This window comes from Balaenoptera physalus, assembly GCF_965194825.1.
Source record: "Balaenoptera physalus genome assembly, chromosome: 8".
NCBI lineage: Eukaryota > Metazoa > Chordata > Mammalia > Artiodactyla > Balaenopteridae > Balaenoptera > Balaenoptera physalus.
This window is the reverse complement of record NC_138887.1, coordinates 73054112-73072650: the sequence shown is the minus strand read 5'-3', so window position 1 is coordinate 73072650 and position 18539 is coordinate 73054112. Positions and strand designations below refer to the sequence as shown.

General features: G+C 41.4%; 1 protein-coding gene across 19 annotated transcripts in view; it reads right to left on the bottom strand.

Moving 5' to 3' along the window:
- Positions 1-18539, bottom strand: part of LOC309665525 (uncharacterized protein) — a 572167-nt gene that overhangs the window by 461849 nt on the left and 91779 nt on the right. The window contains exons 4-5 of one of the 19 annotated variants that reach the window (XR_014266455.1): positions 16038-16105; positions 14134-15745 (exon numbers count right to left, since the gene is read on the bottom strand). The exons of 16 other annotated variants lie outside the window; for them this stretch is intronic. The gene's annotated coding sequence lies outside the window, so the exon portion shown is untranslated. Of the gene's footprint in view, positions 1-14133; positions 16106-18539 lie in introns of those variants that run through there. 2 more of the 19 variants (XR_014266454.1, XR_014266456.1) reach the window with 2 other exon arrangements.

Genomic DNA, 18539 nt, shown 5'->3' with positions numbered 1-18539 from the left:
CGGCCCTGAAGATGTATCCGTGCACTCACACTGCTCCCGGGCCTCCCCTGAAGTTCCAGCCTGGACTTTTCCTGCCCATATGAGCACTCTGTGAGCATCTAGACCTTTCCATCCACTCTCCTGTCCAACAAAATGTATTTCATCTGTGCCTGATATTCCCAGGCTTTTGCTGTTCATTAGATGACATTCATCAATTTAACCTGATGAGGAATCCATGGTAGAGGGTTAATGGGTAGGTACTTCTTACACTTTGGCAGTTTTAAAGGACATATTCTGGGACAGACAGACAAGGAAAGCTTTGGCCTTCTCAATCACATCATTAGGTCTAGACTAAACCATGTGCTAGCAGATCTGAAATTCTCTGCAACTTTATCTCTAAAATGAATTAATAATCCCTATTTATTCCCAAAGCAGGACTTCAAAGCACTTCAGAAACAGAAAAGTAGTATATAAAAAGAATTTGTTATTATGATTCATCTCGAGACCAGCCCTGATTCAAAGATATCATGGCCATTGTTTTCCCGATTTCCACTCTCCCGGCAGCAAGCAAAAAATTCTGATTAAGGTCCTTCCAGCCAAGTCTATGTCAAACATGTCCTCTGATTGGTGAGGGTGGCTGGAGCTCCCAGAGCTGGCCCTGCCTGCAGCTCATCCTCTTTGTCCTTCTCTCTCCTCAACATTAGACCTGTCACACCATGTGGATGTGGCCTACTGGGGGTCACCCAGGGAGTCGTACCCCCCTACTTGACAAAAGGGAAAACTGTTCCACAGAAGTGACAAAAGGTCCGAGCAGAGCTAAGACTGGATCTTCTCTCAACCCAGTACATCACACTGCCTTAAGGTCAGTTTCCAAATGCACCTGAAAATGACTTTGGGCCAAATTCATAGTCCTTAGGCATGTGCCTGTTACTGGCAAAGCCCATTAACAGTTCCTGGGAAATAAAAATAGAATCTGGGTAATAAAATAAAGTCTAACCTTTTTTCTTCGCCTTGGCGCTTCGTCTAGCTTCACTTGCTCACAGGGAGCCACGGGCAGAGGCCTCACACCAGCCCTTCAGACCAGAGTTCCCGTCGCAGAACCGCCCTGCCGACACCTTGACTCGGGACCGTGTGCAGAAGCGCCGGGCACGGGACGACGCGATTCAAGATGGCGGCTGCGGGCTGTGCGCAGAGAGGCTGCGCCCAGCACCGCGATGATGTGGAGCCTGAGCCGTGCAGCCGCGCCCACCCCTCGAGAGCTCCGCCCCCTCCCCCAGCTGCCCCGCCCTATAAAGCAGCCCTGCCCGCGGCCTGTCGGGGAGGGTGTGTGCTCTAGAGTCTGAGCTTACCTCTCTCCGTTCTCCGATCAAAAGAATAAAGCTTTCCTTTGCTTCTGAACCAAACTTCGTCTCGTTCTACTGGCTTGAACGAAAATGGGCAGGAGGACCCTTGCTGGGGCCCAACTCAAAAGGGTCAGTAATAAGCCCATGTTACCGGGCCCAATACCTTGATTTCACCCCTTCTCCTCATTCTGTGCCTTGGACAATATTGCCCTCTAGACAGCTCTTCCCAGAAGGCATTTCTTTCGGTGGTAAAAATATCCTGCAGAAGTGACATAATACATCCAGATGCTGTAGGAACAGAACCCACGCCCTGTGTTTTGCTGGCCGTTATCCGAGTAGACTAGGGCTTTCTCTGGAGTTTGATGCCATGTTGACGTTTGGCTGCCGACTCACTGCCAAAAGCCTTTCATGTGGAGGAGTAAGTACTACAAATGCGGAGATGGATGGGTTGTTAGACTGTCATAGAGTCTGCTCCATACTAAGCTAGGTTCTCACATAGACTATGGAAAGAGATCTCAAAAGTCATGACTGACTCCTCCAGATAGATGGACAAGATAGGCCAACAGGGCGTCATTCAAGGAAGTTCCTTGAACTTGGACATGTTCAAGGAAGTTTTCTAAACCTGTATTTCAAAAAACTGAGCTCAAGCCTTTGACCTTTAGGTTATATTAGAACATTAAAATGGGCCCCATGGACAGCCTCTGTGCATAAATTGCTGGCACACTGGTGTTCTTAGCCTCAGAACTGCCTTGAATTTTGAGAAGTACTAATTGAAATGCAATGCACATGTTCTTTAGCCTGAGCCAGAGGGAGAAATGTAAGGGCTGGACAAGGCTGTCAAATAAATATGATGCACAATAGCAACAGTGGTCATATGTAACTAGCCTAGTGAATTTGAAAACCAAATCTGAGAACATTTGGTGGCTTGATTAATTTGCTTTGCCTATTCGCCATCTGTTGTTATCTCCAGGAGGCCAGGGTGGGCAGCCCTGCTTGGTTCTGCTGACTTAGGCCAGCTGGAAACTCTCCTTCTATAGGGATTGGGGGGTGGGGTCTGCAAACGAACAGAGGTCCCTGGTCCCTGCTCTCATCTCACCCTGTGGCTGGGAAATCAGGTTTTGTATAAGCAGCTCCTCCCATATGCTTCAAAACTACTTTTACATCACCTACCTCTGTTTAAAAATTGTGTAAACTCACAGGTTCACCTGTTTTATATCTTCCCCTTGCTGATGACCGGGAAGAAAAGTGAGGTCACCTGGTGACAATCAGGCAACTGTTTCTTTTGAGCTGAGCTGTAGAACCTCACATTTGAATTTTGCCCTTTTTTTTGGCTGAATTACTTCATTCTTTTCACAGCAAAGCTTTTCATCCAAAGCCTTATGTAAACTTGGAGAGCAGGGCCCTAGGTAAGCCAGCTTTGCTTTCTGAATTAGGTAATGAAAGTATCGCTCATCTTCCCCTTGTCCTGCTCCCCCGCATTCATACACTTTACTTGCTTCATTCATTCTTCAACAGAAATATAACGAGTGCTTCATATAGGAGGGGCAGTGAGCTAGATACTAGGGATTCAGAAGTGAAAGCACAGGCCTTGGTCTTCAACGAGCTCACAGGCTAGTAGGGGAAGATAAATAAATAAATGTATGCTACAAATATTATGATAGAGATTTACACAGGATACTCACGGCAAAGATTTATGTCTGCCCACCAAAATCGATTCCACTCTTCTTCCCCAGTAATAGAGTTTTAGCCGAGTGTAGCGCCAGCTCCCCACCCCCAGAACTCCCTCCTGGGCAACTAAGCATGGTCATGTGACTAAGGTCTCCCCATCAAGAATACAAGTTGGAAATGTCATTTGCCACTCCCACAGCTAGGCCTTAAAACATTGCATGTGTGTTCTATGCTTTCTTGCCCTTTCTTATGAGCTGGAACGTGGATTTGCCTGCAAACTAGATTCAACTATGCAGAACAAAACAGTGCCCTAAGGGGTGGGGAGAAACAAGATAGAAGGAGGAACCCTGAAGACTGCACAAAGCAAATGGGCCCACTTATCCATCCTGGACTGTTTCGTGAATGAGAAAAAAAAAGATCTTTGTTCCTTAAGCCACTGTCTTTCTTACGACAGCTTAGTTTTCATTCTAACCAATACAACTCTGTGCTCTACACTTGTAGGACCAAAGCACTGTCTGAAATAGGGGTAAACAATTCACCTGAGATTATATCACACACAGGGTCAACCCACTTCCCCAGCACCTAGCACATGCTCATATCTGCTTATGCAGGCTGACTATGGAAGCACTATTCTTAAAACAACAGGTGCATTGAGTATTAAGGGGCCAGAACCAGAAGGAACATTTGAAATTACCTAGGAAGCACTGTGTAGTGGAAAGGGTATGGGTAGTGGCATCAGAAGAATCTGGGTTTGAATCCTGGATGTGCTTCTCACTACCTCTGAACCTTGGGCAAGCATCTTAAGGCCTTTAATTTTTAAAGAAATTTTCTAAATAAGAAGAAGAAGGAGGAGGAGAAAACGAATATCTGTCTTGCAGCATGATTGAGGATTATAACAGGCATAAAAGGCAAGCCCAGTGCCTGGAACATAGTAGCCTTCTATAGGTGATTATTATCATTAGCATTTTGCAGGCCCTGTGAGAAAAGAACTAAATACTCTCTCACTGCAGAGATCATTCTTTCCTGCACTCACTAAGCCTGCTATTGGCTCAGCTAAAAAGTTTGCCTGGGCTGAAGAAATGTAGAATTTGACCTCTTCACCTACAGAAGCAGGTACAAGCACATTTTGCTTTGAACCTTCCTGTACACATCTTCAAATCTAGAATAATGGACCAAACTAACTTACACCAAGAGGACAAATACATTTACTTAAAGCAGAGGAGAAGAGAGTCGACTCCTCGGTAAATTTATTTTAATGCCAAATTTTGAATCACTTTTTCCTAGATGTCCGTTTCACTGGATTATAAATGTGGCAAAAGCAGAAACCATGCATTGTTCATGCCGACTTCCTCCAACTTAAAACATTTCACACCATGGCATGCATTCTGCAAACATTCAATAAATATTAAATGTCATATAATTTTAGAGCTATAAAAGTCTTTAGAGATTATCCAATCTTGCTCTCATCTTTCAGATTAATTTCTTCATCCACTCATTCAGTCAATATATATTTATCTGACAGCACTATAATGTGCTGACAGATTGGGCTGCACAAGAGATGTGGAACGTGACATCACAACTGGGTAAAATGACTTGCTCAAAGTCAAGCTATTAGAATTAGGAATAGCACATAGGTCTCCCAATGTCAGTGGTCTTCTTATAGTGTCTTGAGCACACCAAGATCTTGCTCAGTGGGACCTTTGGCTCTTTTAGTTCCCCGCTGCCCCCAGATCTTTACAGGGCTGTCTGGTCATCCTTCAGGGCTCTGGTCAAAGAGACTTTGCTTGATCGTCCCAATTAAAGCCTTTTATATCTTCCTTTCCACAGCTGATGACAAAATCAGGCCATTCGTAATTAAAACAACCCTATGTCGAATATTCTAAAAGTTAAAAACTCAATGAATAAAAATATCCTTAATATTTTAGTCCCTCAAAGTCCTACTCCCCTGAAGGAAGACTAGGAAGACCGTGACCCCCTTTCTTCTTAAATTGTGTCCAAATCTTCTTTGAATGTGGATATTTTACCTTGTCTATTGTGATTCCTCATTTCTTTTTAAACTTTTTCCAGGAAATGTTAATGCTTTTCAACATGTATTTATTATGCTGTGTGTATATGTGTAACTATGTGCGTGTTTCCCCCTGAACAGCTTGTGGGAAAGTTACAGATATAAATATGTGAGTATGTATTTCTTTCAAAAAATCAAGAACATGCTCTCTTATAACCACAGTACAGTATTACTCAAGGATCCAATCCAAGATCATAAATCCCCTTAGTCTTCTTTCGTCTGGAAGAATTCTTCAGTATATCTTTGTCTTTCATGACCTTGACATCTGGAAGAATATAGGTCAATTATTTTGTAGTATGTCTCTCAATTTGGGTTGGTCTTATATTTTCTCAAGATTAGATTCAGATTATATCTTTTTGACAGGAATCTCACAGATACTATGTTCTTCTCAGTGCATCTTTTCAGGTAGCACACAATTTCCATTTATCCCATTCCTGGTGATGTTAATTTTCATTACTTGGTTAAAGGGGCTAGATTTTGCCACTGTAGTTACTATTCTTTTGCTGTGTAATAAAAAGCATTTTGTGGAAATAAAATGAAAAGAAGGAAGAAGTCACCACTTCCAAGCAATTTTGAAATCTGGCAGGGCAAATTCTAATAGGTTTCAATGCATGGGAATTATCCTCTGGGCCTGAGGCTTTGCTCTTGGAGTAATTCCTTCTTTTTCTTGAAAGGTATCACATGTTTGCAGATGAGTAGGGTTAGGGTTAGGGGAATTAAGAGATACAAATGACTATGTATCAAATAAATAAGCTACAAGGATATATTGTACAGCACAGGGAATATAACCAATATTTTATAGTAACTATAAATGTAGTATAACCTTTAAAAATTGTGAATCAGGGCTTCCCTGGTGGCGCAGAGGTTAAGAATCCGCCTGCCAATGCAGGGGAAATGGGTTTGAGCCCTGGTCTGGGAAGATCCCACATGCCATGGAGCAACTAAGCCCGTGCGCCACAACTACTGACCCTGTGCTCTAGAGCCCGTGAGCCACAACTACTGAAGCCTGCCAGCCTAGAACCTGTGCTCCGTAATAAGAGAATCCACTGCAATGAGAAGCCCGTGCACTGCAACGAAGACCCAATGCAGCCAAAAATAAAATAAATAAATTTTTTAAAAAAATTGTGAATCACTATGTTGTACACCTGAAATTTATATAATATTGTACATCAACTATACCTCAATAAAAAATAAACAAGCAAAGATACAAATAAATAAATAAAAGAAGAAAAAACCAGAAAAGAAACATAGGCGGCGTCACCAAGTACTTTCAGCCTTAGCCTCCATACAGTGCATAACCCAAGACTGCTCAGGGAGAAGCATGTAAATTTCTATCAGTCAAATTGAAACAAGGTTGTGCCAGGCTGTGTGTCTATAACCATAAATGGCATCAGGCACTGCAGAATAGTTCAGAACCAATCATGTCCAGGGTCTCTTTTGCCCAGGCTACCGCCTGCCTGTAAAGCATACCAACCAAGCTGACCTGGGTTTGCTGTTAGAGAAAACAAACACATAACAAACCCGGGACTATCCAGGGTGGAATCCCAAATTTTCGAAATAGGTATATATAACTCTCTACTCCTTTTGTCATGACCACTGAGCAGGACTGGCCAAGAGGAATAAATCCTTCTTCAAACAGCCACGTTAAGTGACCAAATTGCCTTACTTAAGTATGTGGACCAGGAAAAGATAAGAGATAAAACATCAGAAACCTTTTTTAGTTGATTTTTAAGATTGCCATTCCAGCACTCAACAATACTGCGGATGGTAGAGAATATGGAATGTCCATCAAATTCTTTGACTATTAGCCCATTGTTGGATGGTCTTTGCAAATGATCCAGAAAGCCTAACAACACATGACACAGTTTAGTTGTAAAGGCCACAATGATGTGGCTAGAGTTGGCTAATTGGACTGCAATAGCAATACCATACCCTGACAAAATGTCAAAGCAGAGAAGCAACATCAGTAGTCCCAAAACGGGGTCAAAGGTTCAATGTAGTCAATCTGCCAGGAACAGACAGAGCTAATATTCCATGTAATGTGGCCTCCATCACCACAGAACAAATAGGCCAAATTTTTGCAGGAGTCACTAGTCTGGTATGCAGTGGAAGCTTCTGCATCCATGAGAAACATCCTTTACAGTGTGCCCAGTCTGTGACGGTGGATGTGTTACCATGCCCAGTACAATGATGAAACCAGATGGCAATGGTGGTGATCTTGATCAGTAGCCTAATTCTAGTTCATCTGAGCAAAAAACAGACCTTTACCATCACCCAAGTGATGTCTGATGGGCAGACACGATGTGTTTACCCAGTTCATGACACAAAGAGGAATATCTTTAATCTACCAGTCTTAGTTTTCCAAGTGGCAGACCAACTGGCTAGGCCATTGGTAAACAACCCAAAAGTCATTAGGGGTCCTTAAGAGCGTTGTCCAAGGCAAAGGTGGTTTAGCACATTGTGCTGCATTTGGTCTTCCAGAATTGTCATTGGGGTTGGATGGCTGCTGCCACCTAGTGAACACCATCAACTTTCAACTTTGCTGAACCATCAGTGAGCTAGATAACTCTAGTGAGACCACAGACTTGATTATTCACAGCACAGCAAGCATCATGAGTGTTAGCATGCTTACCGGGTTCCCCTTGCCCCCAAATCCCATGAGAGAAATGTGAAGGACCGAGATAGGTACCCACATATGAAGCCACAATACATGCATATAAAGCATCATTACCAATTAGACATTCAGCAGTGGAAACCACAACAGTACACTGAATTGACCCAGGAGTCCCACCCAGTAGGCCACTTTAGCTACCCTTCCCCGCTTCGAATAGTGCCCAAATAATGAAGTGTGCTGCGTTATGGGAGAGAAACACTTACCTTCAAAAATCTACCAATTTTATAGCAAGTAGTAAGCAAGTTCACTTTTTGTCCCAGAGGGACACGTTACCTCGTCCTTCAAAGTTGTTCACTGAAGATACAACCCTAAGAAATAGCCTGGGTTAAGAGAGGTCAGAGTCTTCCATTCTTGGCATACTCAGCAAGATGCGTAGAAGCAGGAGAGACCTATGGTGGTGTTTCTCCCAACAACAACCACCCCTCTGGAGAAAAGTAATAATTTTAAAAGGTCTGCACTGTAGCATTCATTTACCAATTTCCTGGTTTAAATGCTCCCACCATGGCTGACTTCAAGCTACCACTGTGACATCATTCAAGTCAGGGTTGGGAAGAGATGAATCAACACTTGCTAAACCTCCCATTGGTAATTCTTACTTGAATCAATTATTACTGTGATTATTGCCCTTGACTTTGAAGTACATATCTGAATCTTTTATTAGTTCTGTACATGATTTCACATACTATTATTTCCCCTTTTTTTGAAATGTATTCCTGCTTATCTTTTCAAGTGTATATTATCAACTTTACATAGTTTGTTTACATGTAGTACAAGAGCCTCCTTCCTCTGAGGATCCTAAAATATACTCATAGATTAAAAAGAACCCATAAAATTGAAATGTTGAGAAGTGGGGTATGAAAGTTCAAACCTCTGGCTGGTAGTCAATCCCTTGCATTTCTTTAGTAAACCATCAAACCCGTGTTTATAAATTTCTGAGTCTGTGGTCATTTTCTCCAACATTACCTGGTTTTAATTTTCTTCCTAGTATTTATTACTCTCTTAAATTTCCTGCCTTTTTTTCTACTTTGTTGATGACCTTACTGCCCTTAGAATGCAAAAACAAGAATTTTGTCCATCTTGTTTACCACTTCATCCCCACACCTAGAATAGTGCCTAGCGTGTGAAAGATAATAAATATACAATCAGCAAATGAATTCTGCTTCCTGTCCTAGTACCTATTCCACCTCATTAGGCTGCCTCTACCTTCAGTCACTTTTTTGCATGGTGCTCACTGCAGATAGCAATCAAGATGCCAAATAGAAGCTCCAAATGTTTCCTTCATAATTAAACCTTGATTGGGTTTCAGGATATCTGATATCTCAGTGCTGCCACTCACACACTAAGTCAAATTAAACAAGTCATCAAACCTTTCCGTGCCTCAGTTTCCCCATCTAGAATGCTCAAGGATCTCTGAAAGCATGGCTTCAGTTTTCATTGTTGTCTCTGGGACCACGCAGTGCTGAGTATGTTATCAGTGGGTTTTCATCTCATTCTGATAATATCTTTGCCTCTGGACGGTGGTGGGAGAAGAGATGAACAGTTGTAGTCTTGCTTTACTGTCACCAATGGAGTGATTCAGAAATTCTGAAGATTCTTTGAAGGCAATTTCTCAACTTCTCTTTAACCAGGATTCAAACCATTCTTCTGACATGTATCCCAAACTCATCCATTATTTCTTCTATAAAGTGGGGCCGATAACACCTACATCACAGGGTTGTGGTGACGGTTAAATTAGATAACCTAAATCAGTGGTTCTCAAAGTGGGGTCCCTGGACCAGCGGCACCAGCATCACCTGCCAACTGCTTAGAAATGCATATCCTTGGGCCCCACCCCATACTGAAGCAGAAACTCTGGGGCTGCCCAGCTGCATTGGTTAAAAAGCGTTCCAGGTGATTCTGATTTACATTAAAATTTGAGAACCACTGACAGAGATGAAATCAGTTGACACTTGTTTGACCTTCAAGTGTCTGCTTTTCACTTATTCATTCAGATTTATTAGCCACCCAAACCAATACCAGATAAGCTGCAGAATTATTTGTCCTCACCCCACTTGGCAGATGTGAACAGTGGGTGGGAGACTTGGGAGTAGACCCTGCTCTAAAACCCAATTATAAACACTTTGGGCTGCTTTTGCTCTTGTCCACAATTATTGCAATTTGACAAAATTTTACCTTCATGTTTATATTTTTCTTCCTCCTATCTTTTTATTTGTCAAGGAGTTGGTTCAATAGACATTTTGTGCTTCCATGAGTAGCTAGATGGTTGCCTGCATGGCAGATTTTAGCACCTGGTGGGACACAAAGAGCACAGGCCTCAGAATCAAACAGCCCTCAGTTCACACCATCTGGATGGCACTGGACAAGTTAGTCTTGGGGAAGCCTGGGTTTTTCAAATGAAAAATGGGGTTAACCACAAGAAAAGCCTCCATTTATTGAGTATCTCCTAGGTGCCGGGCACTATGCTAGGCATTTCACATTTGATGTATATTACCTCATTTAAACCAAAACCATGAGTTATGGGGTTTTTTCTTTAAACGTATCTTATTTAAATACTTCTAACATTTTCAACATGATTTTGCAACATTCAGGGCCCATCATTTCCTTTTTCAATGTAATTAAATGATAGTAAAGACACTTGGTGGGAAAACAGCACCTAATTAATAACTAGCTTTTCAGCAAACTCTGCTAGAATGCTTCAATTCCATTAAGTGAGTGATATCAGTTGGAAAAATGAGGCTAATTTTGCAGCCGTTTTAAAGAAAGAGGAAATAACCTTTAAATAGTGGTATATCTGTGCTTTGCAGTAGAAGTTCTTAGTTCATACTTAATTAAAAAGCAAGTTGCTCTTGAATGTTGAAAATCCTGGAAGAGTTTTTTAAAGTAACTTAATGTAGCATTTTATGGTTGCTTTTGCAGTTTAGAATTTGCGATGGATATCGAGGGATGTATATGCCTTCTGATCCCTTAGATTTAATCAGACTTCTCACTTGCTTGCTTGCATAATGGTTTATGGTACCTTTGATGATTTGCCGCCAACCTAGCACTTTTAATAATTTACTGTAAAAGCATTTAATTTTTAATGGACAAGAATGGGTAAGAGGTAACTTTTGCATTGGTAAATGCTCTCCTGAAGACTGGAAAAAAGGAACAGTATGTTTAAATTCCAAACACTATTGAAAAGCATGAGTCTTTTATTACCAAAATCAAATGCATAATTGAAAAACATACCTAACCCAAAATTATTGTTCATGCCTTATTTAACCAGAAGATAGCATTGCTTTCATGATGCTATCATGAGGACATTTTTTTCAAATTCTCATTTTTTTCTTATCTTCCATGCTGTTTTCAATATTCTGTTCCACTAGACAAAGCGTACCTGCCACAGGGTGAGAATATACGTCATTTTATTACATCTTGCTAATCAAGAAAAGCCCAAAAAAAGAATAGTTGGTAACATCTGCTTCATAAAAGAAATATCACTTTATATTCATTTTCTCTAAAAGTTTTTCTAAGATCTCCATGTAATGTGCATACCTAGGAATGATTTCACAACTAGTCTTAAAAATATCAGTTTCCATGTGGAAAGAAAAATGGGAAGATGCCAGGGTAAATATTTTTTAAGACTTGATGGAGGACAAAACATATCTTGCCTTCAGAGGCACATAAAACAAAAAATGTTGCAATTTCCAGATAATCCCTTTTTCAGATATGCCATGTGTAAAAATAAGAATGGCTTCACAGGACTGCTTTCTGGGGAATCAACTAACAGCCTACAGCCCTGGAAACTTATTCTACCCTTCTAACATTCCACAGCTGACTCTCCCCAGGCTTACCCTGAAATGGGCTACAGGGAGAACTCTGATGGTCAAGGGACCAAGTCTGAGCTCTGTTTCTGGAATGCCTTTGAAATTCAGACATCAGAGCAGTTGCGTGAGAATGTGAAACTCATTCTCTTTGTTTTGGCCTTCAGATAGTCTCGAGTCTAAACCCTGCTACAGAGGATTGGTTCCCAGGAACCCCTGGTACTTAGTCAAGGAGTTTGTGCCTTGTCAAAATTACCCCATCTAAAGATGAGGGTTTGAAGATCCAATCACTATTTCCATGCTTGGTTTCCTGGGATGAAGCAGCAGGTGCCAGACTTAACTGATAAACAAGGACTCTATCTATTGCCCACCATCTTTTGGCTTCCTGGCAGGGGTTATATATAAAACAGCTCCTTTCTTTGTAAGCCAGATATTCATCTCCACCCCAGCTAATGAACAGAAACTTCTAGGTCTAATCAGGTGTTCCCCAGATTTGAGAAAGCAGGAATTGCTCCTGAGCAAATTCAGGTGCACCTGAGTTGGGTGGCTTTAACAATCCTGTGCACACATATCTTTTTCTTCTCTCCAGCTCTCTTAAATTCTTTATCTCACATCACCAACATAAACTTTCAGAGGTAGAGAGGCCTTAGACATCATCAGCAATCCACAAACTTTTCATCTGAAGAAACTCTGAGGTAGCTAACTTGCCAAGGTTACAGGGAAGCTGGGAAACCAGAGTTTACTAAATTGAGTGCTTTTCCCGTTACATCACCTGGTCTCCCTCTCCTCTTCCTCTGTCTCTTTCTTCCTCCTCCCTTCCCTCCCCAACTACGGTCATCCCTTTTGTTTTTGTTTTAGGCCTCCCCGTGGTGCCAACAGTACCTATGAGTGTCACTTAGCTGCAGTGGTAGCCTTCATTGCTAAAAACATTAAGTGGGGAGGTGGGGAGAGAGCAGGTGTTCCTGACCCCAGTCTAACAACCTTTCTGGTTTAACTCTATTTTTCCTCCTCCTCTTCCAATCAGGTGTGCTGCCTCTTTTTTTACATTCTGACAACACTTCACAGTGAGCTTCTTAACCCCAGCTAATTTGCCAGCTTAGTATCTATGACAGAAGCATAATTAAGTTTCCTGGGCATAGTCATTCCTCTTAATGTCCTTAGTAGGTTGGGGCTTTGTGAAACATCTTCAAAAGAGAACAGGGTAGTGTAGAAAAGACTGTTATAAGTGTAGCCTTCTGGGTCCTTACACCCTCCAAAATTTACGCCAACCAAATATACGAAGTGATACACCAAAGGGTTAACACTGGCATTGAACTAGAGCAGGGTAGAGTCAGGGAGGGAGATTATTATCTTTATTCTAGTCCATCTTTATCTTTTCAAAGATGGAAAAAAAAAAAAACAGAAAGGAAGGAAGAACAAAGGAAGGAAGGAAGGAGGGGAGGAAAATATGCCTAAACCACAATAAAATTTATAAGCTTGAAACTTAAGAGTATATCAGAAAAATGTTTTAAATATTATAAATAAAAGAGCTAAAAGCATAATATAGGCTAATCTGCAATTCTTTTAATCTATAATGCTAGGTTTTTGAGGAAAAGTAAAAGGGTCTATAAATGTCATTTTTTTTTCCTTTAGCAGTTAAATAAAGGAAAATTCTGAGTTATGGACTGATAGTATAGATATGAAAAATATCTCTGCTATGAATGGGTACTAGAATTTTTCATATATAGTAGACTACTCATGTCTATACATGGGGAAAAAACAGACTAAATAACAGTCAATCTTGTATTTTTGGTAGACTAAATGATTAACCATTTCACATCAGAGTCAATCTCAATCTAATCAACTGTATGGGAATTAGTCACTATAATGGAAAAAGTACTTAACTCAGAAGGGTTCATTCATTAATCACATATCAACACCCCAGAGAGATAATTTTTCTGCTTAAGTTCCCAAGCTTTACTTACTCATTCATTCCTTTAGCAGTTATTTGTTGAACTCTTACAATGAGCCAGGTGTTCTGTAGGACACTGAGAGTAAAAACACACTCCTTCAAATAAAGGAAATTGTAGACTAGAAGGGGGAAATTAAAAATAAATAACTCATGATCTAAACACTGATATGGACTTGAAAAAAATGCTATGGGGGTAGGGGGCGAAGGGAAGAACTACATATTCATTCTAGGGCAAGTGGAGAAATCTTCACGGAGGAAGTAACATCTGAGTCAGAACTTAAAGGATGAATTGGAGTTCATCTCAAAGTTCCCAGTGAAAACCAAAGCTTAAAAATCGAGGAGGGGGGCTTCCCTGGTGGCGCAGTGGTTAAGAATCCGCCTGTCAAGGCAGGGGACAAGGGTTTGAGCCCTGGTCCAGGAAAATCCCACATGCCACGGAGTAACTAAGCCCGTGCACCACAACTACTGAGCCTGTGCTCTAGAGCCCACGAGCCACAACTACTGAAGCCCGCGCTCCTAGAGCCTGTGCTCCACAACAAGAGAAGCCGCCGCAATGAGAAGCCCGTGCACCACAACGAAGAGTAGCCCCGGCTGGATGCAACTAAGAGAAAGCCCGCGTGCAGCAACAAAGACCCAACGCAGCCAAAAAAAAAAATAGAGGAGGCCCAGTTTATGAACACCTCCACTAGGCCAGCATTTCCAAATGTGTTTATAGATCTTATTTGAAAATAGGGATTTCATGGTCAAAAGAAAGTTAGGAGTGCTAGAGTCTACCCATTAAATAATTTTCTTTACAATAGGACTTCTCAGAACCTTTATACCCCAAAATGGATACCAACTACATACAGGAAATGATACCCCAAATGTTGACATTGGTTACTCCATGAGCGGAGAACTGGAATAGAATGAAACCAATGCACATCACGAATTTAAAGACATAGTGCAGTGATTCCAGGCTTAAGGAAAGCCCCCTCTTCCTTATAGAACTTGAGGGTCTACTTGTCTGTGTACACAATTTATGTCTGTATTCGTAGTCTGTACTTATGAATTTATTTTCATGCGTGTTTTGGGCTAAGGTAAGAAAAGGTGATTATATGCTCCACTAATGAATATTTGAATTTCTGCTGAAAAAAGCAGCAGATGAATCTTAACATTTATTATTACTGGCATTTATTATATTGGTATCAACACTGCAATCATTCTCATTCCAAAAAGATTGTCATTGTCTTATAGGATTCTAGAGAGACTCAGCCACCATTTTGTGGGGTGTCAGTGTTAGAAGACTAGGAAACCCGGAGTAAGATGAACAATACACATGCATATGGTTGATAATTATGTACTAGATAACTAAATCAAATAGCAACCCAGAAATCACTTTTTTCCTTATATAATGATCAACGAATAGATTAAGAATCAGATCTTCCCTTCATACTCACTGCATGTATGAAATAGTATGTGTTGAATTATGCTTTTTCTATTTGTGAAAAAAAGTGCGATGGAAGTATATTTTAAGGAACACTAAATATTAATAAAAAGGGGAAAATGCAAATGGTCTAGATGACGTAATTAAAGATGGATGACCCGGTGGGTCACTATTCCTGTGAACAAAACTTCGGAAACTGCAGATAAAGAAAGACTTCAAGTCTCCCACATGACACTATTTAAAGCATGTGCTGCCTGTATAATAGGCTGGAAAGGGACTATTCATTTGATGAAGGGAGACTTAGATCTATGACTTACATTATCATGATGAATCCTATATTAATATTAAAGTTCTATCCATCACATTGGAAATTTCCCTAGAGGGTTTTTAACATTTCCCTGGTGACTGCCTTAATATGTATATCAATGCCATCCTGAGAGGCCAGAGCAGAATCTCTGCTTATAACTTTTTCTACATTACATTTTTTCCCACTTTATTTCTATGCAAATTGAGTCCTTTTTAGTTTTAGAAAAAAGTTGCCCTCTCTCCAGATAATCCGAGTTCATACTGCTCTCACAAATGCTCTCATTCAGCCATCTCATACGGTTTCCTATTTCCCTTTTCTTTGCTGATAGTAAAATTAGCAGCAGTAAGAGGTCTTCTCTGTAGGCTTAGGAAACTTGACTCAAGCTGTTAGTACAAGCAATAAATGCTGGCCAGCTTATGTTTTGTAGCCTGTAAAATGTTGGATACTGTAGTTCAGATTCTTTGGTCAGTGGCCACAGTCTTCAAAGGTCACATTTCATCAAAATCACTTCAGCAACTGCTGTTCAACATGCCTGTCCAAAGAGAGAGAGAGGGTGATGCAATCAGATCACGTGGGAAAGGAGTTAGTCTCTCGGTACTAATTTGCAGTGTATTAGGAACAATGCTGCCCCAGGTTCCCAGGTGTAACAATAATCTCGGGATCTCCTTGACCCTAATTACAAGACGCTCCAAGTTGAACTGCATTTGAGATTTGGAGTGGGGGTGAAGGAGAAGAATAACAGGCCAAGAATCATTCACTAGGCCTGATTCCTTCTTCTGTGCCAGAAAGAAAACCTAGAAGATAAAAGTCCATCTTCTACCAACCTTCCAGTTATGCTCTCCTCCCTCCCAGGCTGCACCCCACCTTCTCATCCTCCAGCCCACAGTGAACTCTAGAAGATAGTAAGAATAATAGCAGCAGTGGTAGCAGCAACTAGTACCCAACCCTTTGGGGGAACTTTCTGGGCTGATGACTCAGCCAGTCCTGCAGAGCATTTGCTCAACTTTTTCTCCAAATGGGCTGGTCAGAACCTTTGACTGGACCACTGAACAGAGAGCACGTGGACACCGAGAGGCTACCCTTCACCCCACAGCTTAACTGTGTTCCAGACGTAGCCAACCGACATCACCCTCCCCAACTCCCTTTTCACAATTTACACCTCAGAATGCTTCCCGGAGGAGGGTGTATGCCCTCTGCCCAGGCTCTCTCCCGAGGGAGAGGGGTCAGCATAATGCAGAGGATCCTGAACTCTCTTTACTGTTATGTAGTTAGAGGAGAGGGCTGTGGAACCAAACACTCAGCCTCTTAGATGGAGAGCGTCTACTGCCAGCAATGGAAGGGAGAAATTACCTGGCAGATTTTTCATTTGAAAAACTTTATAAATTTTTAAATCTTACTCTTTCAGAATGAGCCATAAATGGGTCAAATGATACAGAATAGTAAAATGGATGTGATATGAATTCTTTATAATTATGGAAATGGCAGCTTCCTTATTGGTTACGAGTCACATAACATGTAATCCCCATCTTGGGTTATTAATAATGGATACACAGTTATCAAATTGTTTTAATGAACACTTCTGAAATACTTTCTGTCACTAAAAGCAAATATTTTATTGTAGACAGATATGGTTGTAGGATTGAACTAGGATATCCCATTATTACTACTTCTAATTTAGTGTAAATACTGTCAAAAAAAATGACAGAGAACAATGAAGCTAATTACCAAAAGAATATGTGCCTATATTTGGAATTATACACAAGAGTCTTATTTTTACTATCTCCAGAACACTCCTTGCTGATCTCTATGTAGTTCATTATATAAGGAGAGGAAATTTTGGAGTGTTTCCAAGGAAGACTACCCAAGGATCAGGCAAAGAATGGTAAATCTGCCTAACTTAATAGAAAAATAAACTTTCTTGCTCAGAGGGCAATGAACCATTCTACTCTGGGTCACAGAACTCACCTGACCTTAGTAAACTCAGTGCAAAGAAATGAAGCAAGCCAGTATCACACAGCAGCATAAAGGGCGTGAAACATTTAGGAAAGAGGACCATTTAGGGACCAAACCACCTGGTCCTGAAATTCTCAGGACAGTACTTCATATCTGGCACTGAGCATAATGCTGGAATCAGGAGTGCCTCCAAATGCCAAAGAGGAACACTTGAGCCAGGGCTCTCACCTGCCAGGGGAGAAAGGGAATCTTACAGGCTCTCGAAGTTGGCACTGCTTTTCATGGATATATGGAGAAATAGCTGGGAATTGTGCCCTCGGCTGCCCCTGGGGAAGGAAGATCTAGAATTTATTTTGTTTTGTTTTGTTTTTATCATCAAAGCCCCACATGAGCCACAAAAATATCACACAAGAACACCTGCTTGCAAAAACAAAGATCCAGATGGCACCGATGCAAGCACTGTCTGCTGGTATCACTGGGCTAGGATAGAGACCTCCTCAGCACCTTTGGAGAGAAACAGAAATAGCCACACCATCGCAGGATGGTTAAGATGCCCTTTGACTGCATGTCAGAACTAGTTTTTCGTCAGCTTGGGAAGTAGCTTTCCTCTGCAAAGTGAATTGGATTTAGGGAGAGAAGAGTCCAGATTCTCCCGTATACTCTGTCTTTCCTGCTCTTTTGAACACCTACTGTACTGTCTTCCCAGTAGCACCACCCACCCCCAGTTCTTCCACAGGTTTGCAGTTGGATCTTCTATGTTAGTGCAGTGTGACCCACCCTGGCCACACATGACTGGTTCAGGATGGGGTACCTTATCTAGACCGGGCCAATCATAATCTTTCCCTGGCATGTTGAATCTGGAACTCAGACAAGGCAGTTTCTCATAGGGTGGCTGAAACTGAGGATGTGTGAACTCAGAAGTTATTGGCAAACAGATAGAGAAGCAGAAAGATCAAGATGGAGCGGTAGGAGGGAATGATGAAGCTGATGCACAGAGAGAAGAAATGAGGATGCAGGAGAAAGTCCTGATGGTGATTTGAGTCCTAGGCTCCAGATGTTCTATAGGCCCCAGTCTCATTCATAAGACATCCCAGTATCCTTATAATAAATTCCCCACTTTGTTTAAACACATTAGAAATTTTAGTAATATGCAACAAAGGATTTGAGTAGTCTCTCAGGTAAAGGAGAGCCTAGTTTTGCAGCTGTCCTCAATAATGAAAGCCTCACCTACAAAACATTTACACAAACAGGAAACCACTCAAGAGGCAGGGAGGTCCAAAGTGAGCCCACAGTGAGTTTTCTTCTATTCCATCTCTCACCACGCCCTGCTTAGCCTGTGTATCAGGGACTGCCTAGGATTATAGGACTCCTTC